Raw genomic sequence first — 17,444 nt, 5'->3', positions numbered from 1 at the left:
GTTAAAAATACGGAAAATAAAGGGTATAAAAGTACCATATGGTCCTTCATCTCTTTTATTTAGGAGGCAACTAGGGAAGAAAAAAATAGTAAAATCAAGAGGGCAAAGAGAGAGAGGAGCGACAACATAGCCTAGGGAAAACGGTCCCTACGGCTTGCTTGTTCTAGCTTACGAATTCCTATATTGAAAGTCCAAGTATAGTAAAGACATTTTTCTTTCCATACAAGAAACTCTCTCTCTCTCTCTTACTCACTCAATCAAACATCCCCTCCCTATTCACTTCATTTTTGTATTTTTCATATTCTAAGAAACTAGAAACACTCTCTAGAGCTACTCTCATGAGAGGAAGAACTTCAAGAGGAAAGTAAGTTTAATAATTCTTTATGATTCATTTTCTTTCTCCTTCTCCTACATGAAATGATAGGGTTCTTGTGCATGCATGGGATCCAAAAATCAAGCATGACCATGTTTAATTGTTCTAGGGTTCAAAGGAGTTAATACAAGCTAGACCTCAAAGCTTGAACATTTTTTGTGATAAAAGAATACAAGGTAAGAAACTTTGTAAAGCTTGCATATTCTTGTCCATCACCTATTTTTTTCGACTCTAACCTCTCTATAAATTTTTTATGATGGGAGACTCGATTTTGGGGGCTTAGAACACCAAGGGAATAGTTTGAAGTGCTAAGGAACTCATCTCCAAGCTAGGGCTTCAAGAGGTAAAACCTTATGTTCACTTTCCTTAAGTTCTTTAGCTATTCTTGTAGATATGGTTGTATAGGATATTTTAATGGTTGTTGAGCTTATTTTTATGTTTATGTTTATGTTTATGGTTGTGTGGTATGATGATTTGCATGCATATTTCTGGCCTAGGTTTATGCTAGAAAGCTTGGTAATATTGTTGTGAGTAAAAATGCATGTTGCCAAAATTTGTAGTCGCGGTTCCAACAGGTCAGACCGCCCTTTTTGTATCCTGTTTGTTAAGATAAATTGTGTAGTTGTGTAGCACTTGAGAGTACTTGATGTTAGGATTTGGAAAATTAAAAAAAAAGTATTTTTAAGCAAATGTTATGCATTTTTTGGCATTGTCATTCAAATCTGGAAAAAAATACTCGGCAGCATGCATTGTCCAGATTTCATTATATATTTGAGTGGGTTATAATATCCTAAAAATTATGAAATTTTATAGGATGATAGCTTATATATATTAAAAGGTCTCTGTAAAATATTAGAGAAAAATACATTACGATTTAAGAGAAATAAAATTTTAAACTTTTTTCATAAAATATGGAAAATGTAAAATACTGACCATAATGAAATGAGATTTTTGGGAGGTTGGTTCTCCCAACCTAGATGAGTTTTGCTACGAAGTTTTCGCCTAGTCCCTGTCCTTATGGAAAGGAATAAGTGGACAATATGTGCCTTGAGGGCAATAAATGATTTATTATTATAATATGTGAATTTTGATGAGTATGTGATTAGGGATGTATGTTTAGGTGAATTAAATATGCATGTGGACCCCGTTTGGTTATTAGGGGCATGTTTGTAATTTTAGCTCGTTGAGGGCATAAATGTGATAATTGTAATAATTGTGATATACTTGTGATATATCTGTGTTGCACGATCTGAGTCAGTCCTAGGGGGGATTTTGGAGGTTTTTCTCTCTCTCTTGGAGGTTTTTCTCACTTTGGAAGCTTCGAGACTTTGATCCATAGGGGGGATTTTGGCTTGGAATTGAAGCTGGCTGTAGTTGAGGATTAGCTCAGGGCCAAGTTATCAGTTAAGGTAAGGATTCTAGCACTTGATTATCTGAACTGTGTTTGAATTTCTGCTGGTGTTTTAAGGTTGTGCATGTGAGTTAGGTGGAGAATCACTCTTGAGTTTTAGATGGGGTTTAAGGTTAATTCTTGTTAGGTTTTGTTGCTGAGACTGTGGTAGAACTTATGTGATGATTAGTTTGAGTTGTTGGATGGATTTTGGGGTAAATTGGCTTGGTTTTGGAAGTAAAAATGGAGGATTTTTCTAGGTTCAAAGGGTCGGGCTGCGGCATGGGCTCATGGGGCCGCAACATTTAGTGCATTTTTGGGCTTTAAAGAGGTTTTAGGCTTGGGAATCCAAAAGTTAAGGATCGTGATGGATTTTATCACCCGTATTGATTAAATTCAAGGTCTCGGAGACTAGAATTATGACCTAAAGTTATTTAATGGGTTAGAACTTGATGGATGGATATTGTTGATGCGTTGTGACTAGGGTTCAGCGAGGCTCGGACTAGGGTACTGTGCTCGGGACACAGGTAAGAAAACTGTTGTACCCGTAGAGCAGGGCGAGGCCCTATATGTAACGACCCAAATTTACTAATAAGGCTTAAGGGCCTTGATTAGTGTGCTAGGAGGGCATAACTGGATTATATGTGATTTAATGATTGAAAGCATGTTGCATGATTATTTGAATATCTGTGATACATGGCTATGTGTGTTAGTATGCATGTAGGCCCCCATTAGGTTAGAAGGGCATATTCGTAATTTTGGCCCGTTGAGGGCATAAATGTAAATAAATATGATAAATTGTTGAGACCACATTATTATGTGGATATATTTGTAATCCGTGACTCGAGGCAATCCTAGTGAGCGGTTCATCGAGAAAGTCACGGCGGAGATTTATACCCGGCTCGGGGCGAGCCTGGGGGTATTTCTGGGAAATTTAGAGAATATATTGGAGTCTATTTTGATATTGAGAAATATAATTGGTGATTAGTTAGGTGTCGAGAAGTAAGCGGTAAAGATTAGAGGCATTCGAGGAATTAGCAGGAATTGGGTGTAATGACTAAAATGCCCTTAAGAAGTGTAAAAGCTTAGATATAAGTGGGAGGGCAATATGGTCTTTTGGTGTTTAGAATCAGATAAGTGTTGTTTTGGCTTTATTGGCTTAGTGGATTATGTAGAAAATTGTAGAAGTCTGAAGAAAAGAAAGAAAAGAAAAGGAAAGAAGGAAGAAGGAGATAGAAGTTTTCTCTCTCATAGTTTGGGGTTCTCTCTTCAATTCTTGAGGTCTCTTGGAGCTAAAACTCAGAGAGAGTTTGGGCAACAGCTTGAGGCTAGGATCCCTGGTTTGGTTTGAAGAGTTAGCAAGGGTTGTTCATCATTTGAGGTAAGGTCTTGAGGTTGATATTCAGTTCTTGGTTTGGTATTGAATTGGTTTTCTAAGCTGAGTTTCTTTGGGAATTCTAGGGAATGAAACCTAAGGGTTTGAGGAGGTGAAGGCTAAGCAAGTGTGGAAGATAACATAGGATGAGCTCATCTATCAAAGGTAAGAAACTCTGGTTTAAATTCTGTGATTTCAGTTGGTTTCTGTTGAGTTTTGAGCTCTAGGTTCAGTCATGGTGAATTTTGTGTTTTGGGGTGCATGTGATTGAATTATTGTTGGCTAGGTTGTTTGGGATGAGTTGAGGATGTTGGGAGGCTTGTTTTGAAGTTTGTTTGAGGTTTGATTTAGTTTTGGAAAGGTTTTGCTCGAGGAAATTTGAAGAGGAGAAATCTGGGTAGTGTCTGGCTGTGACTAGCGCTGTAGCGCTAGCCTTAAGGCGCTACAACGCTAGGCTTGGGCGTTTGGGAGCCTGATGGCTCTGTTTGTAGCACTGTAGCGCTACCCTGTTCCCAGAAAGGGGTTTTTGGGTTATTTCTTAGGGATTTTGCCCGAGGGCTCGGGGTTTGATTCCACCACCCCGTTTGGTGGAATTAGGGCTTCCCGAGGGCTCAGGATTGGTCCCGAGGCTAGGTTTTGGAATTAAGGTTTGGAGTTGGTTCAAACTTGTGACTGTGACTAGGTGTACGTTAGGGCTCAGACGAGAACATGCTTAAGGATCGAATTGAACAAAGCTATCGAAATCTAAAGGTAAGAAAACTGCACCCGGTTATGTGTTTGTGACGGGACTAAGAGCTCCATATATTTGTATGATGTCATAGATGGTTTTATGCCATGGGACATGTGATAAACGACCTAAGGGTGCCGTAAATAATACTTGCGCATAGGGCGCGGCTCGGCCACTGGTAGCCGAGGACATCTTAATATTCACTGAGCTTAGTTTAAGCAGGTCGGAGTTAGTGGGATAAATAGAGGGTGCAGCCTAAGGGCGTTAACCCTGGCTATCATATGTTAATTGATTATTGATATGTAGTGATGTACTTGGCATGCTGAATAATTGAATAACATGAATGTTTGGACTGTTGAGTACATGTTTATACTGTATGAGTTATCTGGTTGTTTGCTTGATGATTATGCTCTGTTATTATATTTTCTTGCTGGGCCTTGGCTCACGGGTGCTACATGGTGCAGGTAAAGGAAAGGGAAAGTTGGACCAGTCCTGAGATGTAGAGCTTCGGGGTTGAATGTACATAATCAGCTGATCGGCTGCCACGGCCGAGGAGTGGAGCAGGATGAGAAAAGCCTAATTGTCTGTTTTGCCTTAGAGTGGCTAGTAACTTTATTTTAATCCCGAAATTTTGTAAACTATCTTATAAATTTACTCTTTTTGGGATCCCATGTAAAAGAAAACGTTCGATTATAAGAAATGTAACTTTTGAGACCAAAATCTTTTAACCCTAGTTCAATTGTAGTGTCAGTAACATGTTTCTAATTAAATGACTTGGTTAGCAAGTCTTGCACCTTTATAAACACACAGTGTGACGGTCTTGGCTATCCAGGGCGTTACACTATACCTTGTGTTTCAGGGCACGACCCTATATGATTATGTTGCAGGGTGTAGCCCATTGAATATGTTTATACGTATTTAAGTATTTATTTAATTAAGCTATGTGTGCATATATGTGAATGAACGGTAAGTGCCGGGAACGGTAAATGCCGGGAACGGCAAGGGCCGAGAACGGCGAGGAGCCGGGAGCAGCGTTAAGCATGTGGAGTGCGAGTATCCAGGGTGAGACCCTATAGGATACCTGGAATATCCTCACGGTGTAGACCGCAAACCCAAGGCATGGTAAAGTGCCTGGGATGGCATGGCTGTATGTGTTTAGCCTATTAGCAGTTTAATTGTATGTTGAATGATAGATATGCATATGTTAATTTCTTGTATGAGTTTCTTTGCTGGGCTTCGGCTCATGGGTGCTCTATGGTGCAGGTAAGGGCAAGGGGAAAGTCGACCAACCATGAGTACGAAGAGCGTGAGGTGACGCGTACATGTTTCACCTGCCTGGCTGCCACGACCAAGGGTATTTTTGGGAGACGCTTGTATTAAACCTAGTTTTTTCGTTTAGTCGACTTTAATCATGTTTTGGTATTGTAAATATTTCTAAACAGGTATTTTGGGATCCCAAATGTTAAACACTTTATACTTTTCAATGAATGGTTGTATTTACAAAATATGTGACTTTGTCTATGGTTTAGCTACACTTTTGTCTTAAAACATTGGTTAGTGAGTTAATTGCATGTTTTAAACTCACTTAGTAACGACTCTAAGGAAGTAGGGCATTACAAATAACCTAGTCATTTTACAAAGAAAAACTTGGTCTTGGAACAAGGGGTAAACCCTAAATTTAAAGTCTCGGATTAAATAAAATAGGACAAATGCTATGGAATAATAATATTTTTAGGCAATTCAGGAATTTATTGTTAAACCAATAAATTTAAAGAATTTGGTAGAGGTTTGAATTCCAATCAATTATGCTTAAGGGTGAAAAATGATTGCTTTGGTCTTGAAGGGCATTTTGGTCAATATGAGATAAATTGAGAAATTATTTTTAATAGTGTGACTGTAACGCCCTGGATAGCCAAGACCGCTACACTGTGTGTTTATAAAGTGCTAGACTTGCTAATCAAGTCATTTAGTTAAAAAACGTGTTATTGAAACTATAAAGGAACTAGGGTTAAAATGTTTTGGTCTCAAAAGCCACATTTTCATAAAGAAATGTTTCCTGTTTACACGGGATCCCAAAAATATTAAGACTAAAGACCGTTTACAAAAGACATAAGGTTAAAATACAGTATCAATCCATATTAAGGCAAAACGGACAGTTAGACAATCCCTTTCCTGATCCACTCCTCGACCATGGCGATCGAACAGCTGGCTATGTACATTCAACCCCCCAGCTCTCCATCTCAGGGTTGGTCCAGCTTGCCTTTGCCTTTACCTGCACCACGTAGCACTCGTGAGCCAAGGCCCACCAAGAAAACACAACAACAAAGCATAAGCAATCAACAGACAAATCAATATCTCATATTGCATCACATATTCTCAACCATATAATCATGCAGTATAATCAAGTATTCAACATACTAACATATTAACCCATTTCATATAACAGTTCACAAATGATAACTAGGGCTAGCGCCCTCAGGCCGCTCCCTCCGTTATCCCACTGACTCCGGCCCGCTTAAACCGAGCTCAGTGAATATTAAGCTGTCCTCGGCTACCAGTGGCCAAGCCGCGCCCTGTGCGCAAATATTATGTACGGTACCCTTAGGCTGCTATCACATGTCCCATGGCATAATACCATCATTGACATAATACAAATATCGGGAGCACTTAGTCCCATCACAAACATATAACCGGGTGCAGTTTTCTTACCTTTCAATTCCCTAGCTTTGATCACTCGACTCCTTGAGGACGATCCCCCTCGAGCCCTAGCGCTCACCTAAACACAACCATAGGCCAAAGTCATCATCAATCCTCAAGTCCAAAACCTAGCCTTGGGGCCAATCTCGAGCCCCCGGGAAGTCCTAGTTCCACCAAACAAGGTGGTGGAATCAAACCCCAAACCCTTGGTCAAAAACCCTTGTAAACAACCCTAAAATCCCTTTCTGAAAATAGGGTAGCGCTACAGTGCTCTAAACAGAAGCAAAATCCCCCAGGAAGCTTGGCCTAGAGCTACAACGCCCAAAGGCTAGTGCTATAGCGCTAGTCACAGACAAACAACTTCCAGATTTCCCTTCCTGCGATTTCCTCGAACCAAACTCAACCAAAACTTCTCCAAACCTTCACCAAACTCAAAAACAACCTTATGAACATACTCCACTCATCCCAAGCACCCCAAATACTCAAAACTCAAGCACATGCATCCCTAATCCCAAAATTCCCCATAGCTGACTCTAAACTCAAAACTCAGCAGAAACCCGTCAAAACATCAAAGTTATAAGCTTAGAATTTCATACCTTTAATGGTATTTTGATTTCAAGACAACCTCTACACCTCCTTAGCTTGCTATTCCTCACCCTTTGGCCTGAATTTCCTAAAGTTCCCATCAAATCCAGCTTATGCACCACAGGTTAAAAACTAAAACCAGAAACTGAAGAAGCTACAAGGTCTTACCTCAGGTGATGGTATATTCTTTCTAAACCTCTGCCAATTCTCCAAGCCTAGCTTAGGATTCTTGATGCTCAGCCTAACTCAGCTCTCCTATGAGCTTTGCTCCAAGAAAATCCAAGAAAAGTGGTGAGAGAACCACAAACCGACCCTAGAGAAAACCAGCTTTGTTTTCCTCCCCTTTCTCTTTTCTTTCTTTTCCTTCTTTTCTTTCTTTCCTCAGACTTCTGTAATATTCTACCACTTCCACTAACATAAAGCCTCAGTAATACCCATCTTTAAAAAGCCAAATGACCTTAATGCCCTCCCTTTATTTCTAACCCTTTAGTCCACTTAGGGGCATTCTAGTCATTTCACCCCAATTCCCGCTAACTCCTCGCGTGTCTCTAATACTTACCGCTTAATTCCCAATACCTAATTAATTTCCAATTATATTCCCCAATGTCAAAATAGACTCCAATATACTCACTAAATTGCCATTTATACCCATAGGCTCACCCCAAGCAGGGTCTAAATCCCCGCCATGACTTTTTCGCTAATCTGCTCACTAGGATCGTCTCGAGTCACAGATCACAGATATATCCACATAATAATGTGGTCTCGACAATTTTCACATATATCAATACAGTTATGCCCATAATGGCCAAAGTTACGATTATGTCCTTCTAACCTAATCAGGCCCTACATGCATACTAATACACATAGTCATGCATCTCAAATATTCAAATAGTCATATATCATGCTTTAGATCATAATCATGCATTTACTCATCAAAGTCACACATAATTCCCATTATGCCCTCCAGGCACACTAATCAAGGCCCTTAAGCCTTATTAGCGAATTTGGGTCGTTACAGTGAAAAATATTATTTTTGGTCAAAAATATTCAAATTAATTCATGTATGAAAATTTAAAAACTATAGGTTAAAAATAAGGAAAATAATGGGTATAAAAGTACCTCAGGGTCCTTCAGCTCTTTTATTTTGGAGGCAACTAGGGAAGGGCAAAATAGTAAAATCAAGAGGGAAAAGAGAGAGAGTGGGGATGGCATAGCCTAGGGAAAAGGGTTCCTAGGGCTTGCTTGTTCTAGCTTACAAATTCATTTATTCAAAGTCCAAGTATAAGAAAGGCCTTTTGCTTTCCATACAAGTAACTCTTTTCTAATCATCATAGTCTCTCTCTCTCTCTCTTACTCACTCAACCGAACCCCCCCCCCCCCCCCCCTTCTCTATTCACTTCATTTGTGCATTTTTCATATTCTAAGAACTAGAAACACTCTATAGAGCTACTCTCCTTTCTTTGACAAGAAGAACTTCAAGAGGAAAATACCAAGCTTGAAAGTAAGTTTAATCATTCTTTGTGATTCATTTTCTTTCTCCTTCTTCTCCAACAAAAAATGACAGGGTTCTTGTGCATGCATGGGATCTAAAAATCATACACGACCATGTTATTGTGTTCCAGGGTTCAAAGGAGTACATACAAGCTAGATCTCAAAGCTTGAACATCTTTTGTGATCAAAGCAAGACAAGGTAAGGAACTTTGTAAAGCTAGCTTATTCTTGTCCGTCATATATTTTTCTTCTACTCTAACCTATTTTTAAATCTATATGATGGGCTTGGGTCTCAGTTTTTGGGGTTTATAACACCAAGGGAAAAGTTTGAATCGCTAAGGAACTCATCTCCTAGCTAGGGCTTCAAGAGGTAAAACCTTATGTTTGCTTTCCTTAAGTTCTTTAGCTATTTTTGTAGATCTGGTTGAATAGGATTTTTTTAATAGTTGTTGAGCTTATTTTTATGATTATGTTTGAATTTGTGTGGTATGATTATTTACATGCATGCTTGTGGTCTAGTTTTAAGCTAGAAATCTTGGTAATATTGTTGTGAGTATAAATTCGTAGTCTGACTTCCAAGGGGTTTGACCACACATTTTTGCCTCTGTTTGTGAAAATAAATTGTGTAGTTATGTATTACTTTGAGAGTACTTTATGTTAGGATTTGGAAAGTCATAAAAATGTATTTTTATGCTAAAGTTATACACTTTTTGGCATTGTGATGGAAATCTGGAAAAAAATACTAGGCAGTATGCACTGCCCAGATTTCATTGAATATTTTAGTGGGTTATAATATCCTAAAAATTATGAAATTTTATAGGATGATAGATTATATATATATAAATGTCTCTGTAAAAGTTTAGAGAAAAATACATTATGGTTTAAGAGAAATAAAATTTTAAAATTTGACCTAAAATCTGAAAAATATAAATACTAACCATAACGAAATGAGGTTTTTGGGAGGTTGATTCTCCCAACCTAAAATAATTTTTGATGCGAGGTTTTCACCTAGTACCTGTCCTTATGGCAAAAAATAAGTGGAAATGGGGTCAGGGGCTTTGGAAAAAAACTCGAGATATGACAATGGTTTGAAAATAGACTTTTATCACTTAATTAAAAAGTAAAAAATTAAAAATGTGAAAAATAGAAATTTGTTCTTTTTATGAAATTAATTAAGGTCTTGGGATATTAAATCAATCTAAATCAGTTTGAGATAAATAAAATATGATTTATACCATTTTAAAAAATTAAGGATCCAATTGCCCTTCTTTTCAAAAATACCATAAAAGATGTTTTAGGCTATTATTTAAACTTGGTAAAAATAGAAGGCTATTCTAAAAACAATTTTTATAAACAAAGGGTAACTTTTCCAAAATAAACAAATAAAAAATATTAAGAGTCAAAAAGGATTATTTTTGTATTATAAAAGAAAATGGAGAATTTCCTAAAAGAGGGAAAAATTATGGTATTTTTATAAAAAGAGATTATTTTAATTCTTTTGATTCTAAACAAGAGTACATAATTATTAAATAAAATAGTTTCTTGACAAATAAATATGAAATCATACGGTGTGGAGAGCATGTTACTTTGAGACCGATTCCTACGATATATTAAAGGCCGAATAAAAAATCCGACCTTTGTACATTAGGAAGTGTGTAGGAGACTATTGTATAGAGTCTATGAGTATTGATTGAGTGTAACTATTATAGAATATTAGCTATAAGTTTATGCCATAGTTTATTCTAAGTACACTGTATTAATTACAGTAACTGCCTAGGGGAAAATGATTAGCGGTATTAAGGAGTCAACTTGAAGGTAAGGAATCTAGGTAAGATTAGCCTTTCCCTTTCTTGGCTATAACATGAATACATACTAGTGTGTGCTTGTAGTAGTAGATTACACTAGTTTTGTTTGGGTCATTAAGACCAAGGTATGCTTGATACCCACCTTTTCAATGCTTATGCATTATGCGGCTTAATGGTAAGTGGGTTCAGGTTGGAGCCAGAACCTTAGTGTAATACCATCCAGATTGGAGCCAGGACATGGTAAAATATAGTCTGCGTTGGAGTGAGTACATGGTAAGATAAAAGTTCGGATTGAAGCCAAGACGAGAGTAAGACATAGTCTGGGTTGGAGCCAAGACAAAAAAATGAAATGGATTTGATTGGAGCCTAGACAGCGGTAATATAGCCCGGGTTGGAGCCAGGACGTTAAGAGTGAATCTGGGTTTGATCCAGGATCCTTTGTGTTTGTTTGAATTGATTAAATTGTGTTATTATATATCTTGAATGTTCTAGCATTTTTTAAGTGCAGTTTTTATGATATGTGTGAAATTGGTTGTTAGGTACAACCAAAGTATTAGTTTGAGATATGGCTATTATTTGAGAAAATTGTGTGATAGGGTTGGAACTTATCCAATACCCTAGGGACTGATAGTGGTAACTACCTTAGGTCAACCCATTATTGGGGTTTAGTATACTTGTGTTTTAAGGCTATTCTTACTAAGCTTTGTTTCTTACCTAGTTATTCATGTTATTCAAGATGGAGCAATGAGCGCTAGAGTCTGCATGCAGATATGTACATGTGGCCCAACCTGGGGATGGTTTTGATGGTTCACCATTTTGAAAAGATAAAGTTGAAAACTTTATATAACTTTTGGGATAACTACTATATTATAACTCTTTGGATAATTAATTGTATTTTAGTTTGCTAAACTAAAAGTGTGCGCACATGATCTTTTAACAGTTTTTTTTTTTTTTTTTTTTGTATGGATTTTCGATAAGATGAACTAAAGTATTTTTTTTTAATTTTCCACATAATTTTTGTCTTGTATATTTCGGGTTGTTACAATTATAGGCCTTTTAGGATAATTGACTTTATTTAAAAAGTGTTTTTGGTAAAGTTTGAAGAATGTAATGGGTAATTATTTTTTATCACTTTAATTATAGATACATGCTCTTTTATAATTGTATGATTTTTGTACTTAATTACATTCTTATGGTAATAAATGAACTATTAATTAGTTTGGAATTAATTGATTAGTTTAGTAAAAACATATATTCTAAAATAGTAAGTGGGAAAATGTTGACATCTCAATGTGACCTATTGTCTCCATTATTAGTACAACACCATGGAATATGATTAGGGCCTTGAGGTGGCTTTGTTTCCACACCCTAAGGAAGGTTTCTGGTGATATTAATATCAAGGTTGGCTTCTTACGAAGATAGGAAAGAATGATGTATTTTAAGTTTGACAGACCCTAAGGTGAAACTCTCTAAGTTATGTCATAAATTCTGAAATAGTGGATAATTGTATTGTAGCATCCCAATTTTGCTAATAAGGCTTGGGGCCTTGATTAGCATGCCTAGAGGGAAATACGCGATTTATTATATTAATGTGTGAATTTGATGAGTATGTGATTATAAATGCATGTTTAGGTAAATTAAATATGCATGTGGGCCCCATTTGGTTATTAGGGGCATGTTTGTAATTTTAGCCCATTGAGGGTATAAATGCAATATGTGTGATTTTTGTGATCTTTACCACGTGTGAGTGGTGATATATTTGAGATGCACGATTTGAGACAGTCCTAGGGAGCGGTTTAGCTAGGAAGTCACAACGGAACCTGATACACGACTCGGGGCGAGTAAAGAGCTATTTCGGGTATTAGACATTTTACTGGGTTATCGGGTTATGAACATAAATATTTGGAGATATATTTGAAGTTAGAACGTTTAGGAGAGAATGTCAGGGAAATTTACCATTTTTCCCTCAGGGACAATTTTGGTACCCCGAGCCTTGGAGGTAACTTAAATGACCTAGGTTAAGTAAGACAAAACATAAGAAACACTTAGAAACTTGGCATAACCTGACCTTATCTTCCTTTTCTCTCCCTCTTGTTTTCTCTAAACTTTACCAAGGGAAACATTGAAGCTTAAGCAAGGAATTGGGGCTCTAGACTTGATGATTAGCTCAGTTTGAACTTGTGGATTCAAGCAGAGGTTAAGGTAACCTTTGAATTGTGATTTTAGCCATTAAATTTTGTAGTTCTTGGATGAGTTGTAGCTTTCTGTAGTCCTTGAAGTTGAAGATTGAATTTGGGATTTGATGACGTTTTAAGCTAGTTTTTTGGTTAGGTTTTGTTGCTGGGACCATTCTAGAACTATTATGATTATTAAATTAAGTTGTTGGATTGATTTTGGGTTAAATTGGCTGGGTTTGGTTGTTAAAATGGGGGATTTCTAGGTTTGAAGGGGGTCGGGCCGTAACATTGTTCTTTGTGAGCCACGATCCTCCAGAACAGATGGAAGGCCAAAATGAAGGGCAGGTTGCGACGCCCCTTTGGTTGGGCCGCGACGCGTGTCTGCAGAAATGGGAGGTTGAGCCTCTAGATTGAGGCGGGCCGCGACTCTTAACGGGTTTTTGGTCCCCAAGGAGGTTTTTGGCTCAGGAATCCAAAAGTCAAGGCTCGGGATGGATCTTATCACCCGGATTGATAGAATTCAAGGTCACAGAGATTATAAGCCAAAAGTAGCTCACGACACTTGCAGTGCCACACATTCCTGGGATTTGAATTTTGAATTTCAAATTTATTTTTTTATTTAATTATTATTTTAAATTTGATTTAAATAAATAACCAAAATCAAAAGATAAATAATCAATTTGAATTAGTAAAAATTAAAGAAAATTAAATTGTTTTATTTTATCTTTACAATTCTAAAAAGAAGAGATTCTTATCATTCAGGTGTTATTTTGTTATCAAACTCTCTCAAAAAAGTGTCGATAGAATTTTCTAGGCCTGAAAATTCTTGAACTTTCTACAAGCCTTCTCTTTTCTCCAAACTCTCTAGATCTCATGTGTTGAGAAGACCTAGAGAGCCAAAATAATCAACATGTGAATCCTACGTGCCCACACACGTCCTTGTGTGTTTGAAGAATGATTTGGAAGGCTAAGGTGTGAGTCTTTACTTGATAGGAAGATCGATTGATTAGACTACAAGACTCAAGGAATCTTGATAGACTGCAAGAGGTAATTTACTTTTCCTTGTATGTGTTGAATTACTATATAGATATATGTATTTATCATGGCTTAGTATTTATAAGTTTTTTAAATTCCCCCACCCCACCTTCTGTTGCGTCCCTGATTTTATTCAAATTAATACCAACGGGTACTCGTATTATCACTAGTACTCCTAAGCACGGAACTTTGGTGGGCACCTCTTGAAGAGGTTGCAAGGTTATGAGAAAATGAGTCTTTCCAAGTATTATCCACAAGCTGAGATAGTGTATGGAGTTCATAAGGCAGGAGAGCAGAAATGGGAGAAGGATTGTTTCACCTCTTAAAATCAGAGAGATAAGAGCGACACACCTTGAGTAGAGTAGCCCCTTTACCCCCATCACTGTCGCTAGATAGTTTTCTAGCAACTAAAATATTTAATTAATTATTTATTTTATAGGAATGTATATTATTTGTGATTATTTAAATAATGGCCTTATTGTACAATTTTATTTAATTAAGATTTGAGTGTGACAATAATTGAGTTACATTCTTTTCATGGATTTATTTGCTTAATTTATTTATTTTTTAAATAAATGATAGTTTGTTTCCTTTTGTTTTTATTTATTTTTTGTTTGACGGAGTGAGTAGTGTGTTGGTATGCATGCAAGAATCTAGTCTCCATAATGAAGAAGAATATGTTGAATAATAGTTTCCTTTATTTAATTAGTTTGTGTTGATTGTTTTTTTAGAAAATCAAATTGAGTTTCCATTTTTGGAATTCCTATAACTTTTTACCAAGCCTTAGTAAAATGATCAACACGTGCGCTGAAGGTGCCCCATTTAGACAAAGATGGTACTGTTGTAAAGCTAATTTGACAATCCAAAACTTTGTAGAAGCGACTAAACTTTAGTTCGCAATATATCTAGGTCAAAAATAAGCCTCAAAGTAGCAGGGTGCTAGAGCCACAAAAATTGGCAATATTCCCTTAATGGGTTGTGTGCTTAAGGAATGAATATTTGGCTTGGTGTGCTGCCAATTAATTAATAAATTGAATACTTTTATTATTTGATTTATTAGAAAATAAAAATAATAAGGAAAAGAAAGGAAAATAGAACTATCTTCTTTTGGCTTCATAGGGTTTCAAGCTAGGATGGTACATGAGGAATGAGAAGAGTCTTTTGCTCTCATTTTTCCATTCTGGCCGCAGCACACAAAAAGGGAAAAGAGAGAGTCATATTGAAGAAGAAAAGAAAGAAAGAGATTGATGTGTTCTTCAAGCTAAGGTGTTGGGTACAAAAGATAATCAAGGGAGGAAGAATCATCTAGGGTTCGGTCACCACTAGATCAAGAAGTAAGAGAAGTTCATTCTTTGTTTTCTTTTCTCATCTTCTCTTCTTAGAACCATGTTAGAGACTTTTGTTGATCAATGTGCAATGATGGATGTTTATGTTTTATTGGTGATTATATTGTTTTCTTGTGGAATTGTATAATGATTTTGGCTATGGTGCATGCCAGGGTGTGGCATATTTCTATTGATCTTGTATTGAGCATGTGTAAATTTTCCAAGCTTTGATTTAAAATTTAAGAAAGGTGTGCTCTATATATAGTGTACATGTTCGCTCATAGTGATTTTCATGAATATGTTCGACGTATAGTGTACATGTTAGGTCGTAGTGATTTACATGAATATATTGATGAAAGAAAAAGTGTTTGTACTGGTGATGTAATAGGGAGGATGTTAGTTTTCTATTACCTTATGTGTTATTTTTATAACACCCTAGATAACCAAGACCACTACACTGTGTACTTATAAAGGGACAGAACTTGCTAATCAAGTCATTTAGTTAAAAACGTGTTGCTAAAATCACTAATGCGCTAGGGTTAAAAGGTTTTGGTCTCAAAAGATACTTTTCATATAACTAAACATTTTTACACATGGGATCCCAAAAGGAACAGTGTTTGAAAGTTAGTTTACAAAATTTCCAGAGTACAAACAACCACTAGCCAATGTTTATGGATCTCCTGTTCCCGTCTCCCCTCAACCGTGGCGGCTGAGCAGCTGTTCATGTACATTCTGCTCTTAGAGCTCTCCGAGTCAGGGCTGATTAAGCTTGCCTTGGCCTTCACCTGCATCACGAAGCACCCGTGAGCCAAGGCCCAGCAAGAAAACATCACATTATATAACAAACAATGTTAACAATTTAATAACCCTTTAAGCATGACAATACACTTAACATAGCACACTAATCACATAGCACATAGATACAACCAAAGATTCAACCAATCAACACCCAGCTATTCAGCATGACAAATCCACCAATCAATAATAACAATCAAATCACATGATAATCAGGGTCGAAACCTGAAGACTCACCCTCTGTTTACCCCACTGACTCCGGCCCGCTTCAACCGAGCACAATGCATAATAAGGGGTCCTCAGCTACCAGTGGCTAAGTCACGCCCTGTGCGCTAATGTAAACTCCGGCACTCTAGGATGTTTTTCTACTATTTACATGGCATAATACTATCCTCTATAAGGCATACAAAATAGGGAACCCTTAATCCCATTATAAATCCACATCCAGGTGCAGTTTTCTTACCTTTAGTTTCCAAATGTACTGGTTACGCGAGATGCCTCTTGAGCATGATCCATTTCCCAAGCCCCTAGCTTATTCCTAGTCACAAACAAGATAAAGGATACCATTAATGTAACGACCCAAATTCACTGATAGGGCTTAAGGGACTGGATTAGTGTGCCGGGAGGGCATGATGGGAATTATGTGTGATTTTTATGATTAAGATGCATGCTTATGATTTTAAGCATGTTATATGACTATGTGAATTATGCTATGTGATAATTATGATATGCGATTGGTACCATGTGGGTGCGGTGTTACCGATGTGATGCACGTGCCGAGACGGTCTTAGGAAACTAGATAATGGTAACTGGTGATTTGGTAACTTGTGTGGCTGTTAGTAACCTTAGAGAGTAACAAGTTATATTGGGAAAGAGGTAGAATTGTAAAGCTAGGAAAAGGACAAGTAAGCCTTGAGGTCTAGTTAGTAAGGGATATTAATGGAGGGTTAAATTGGTCTTTTGGCAGTGTATAGATGAGTTTGAGCTGAAGAAAAACACAAGTACGTATAACACTTGGGAAAATAGGTTTATGCTGAATTGTGGAGACCTAGAATTAGAGCAAAAGGGAGATAGAAAGGGGAAGCAGAATTTTAAACTATTGGAAGGAGAATCAAGGGGTGTTTGAAGTTATCAACCAAGCTTGGGCCAAGAAAACTCAGAGGTAAGGATTTAGCTATAACATGTTTAAGTTTCAAGTCTGAATTTTTAGATGATGAATGTGAATTGAAGCAAGTTGGTGGCTGGTTTTGTATGAATTCAGAATTGGGTAATCAAAGGGAAAGGAGGTTTGAAGCTAGAGGTTGGACTCACCATTCAAGGTAAGGTTTCTGAGTAATTGCTAAGCTTATCTCTGTTAAGGATTAGGGGATTTGGAGTGTGGTTTGGGTTTGGGTTCAAGTTGTTTTTAATTTTCTAGTTTGAGTTATTAAGCATGAAACTCAAGAGTGAATTTTGGGAATAATTGTGTGAATGAGCTTGAGCATGATGTTTCTAGGTTGTTGTGAGGTCTATTAGGGATTTAGAGTTGGTTTTCAGACTTAGGAAGGAGTTTGGGGTGATTTGGAGTGAGTTGGGTTCGGGAAAAACGCGAAAGAAAACCCAGAATTCTGGGCTCGTGAAGGCGCGCTGTGGCGCTGTTCTAGCGCGCCGCAGCACAAGGCTGCTTCTG

Source organism: Humulus lupulus, chromosome 8 (assembly GCF_963169125.1).
Source record: "Humulus lupulus chromosome 8, drHumLupu1.1, whole genome shotgun sequence".
NCBI lineage: Eukaryota > Viridiplantae > Streptophyta > Magnoliopsida > Rosales > Cannabaceae > Humulus > Humulus lupulus.
Note: the sequence above shows the minus strand (reverse complement) of the source record.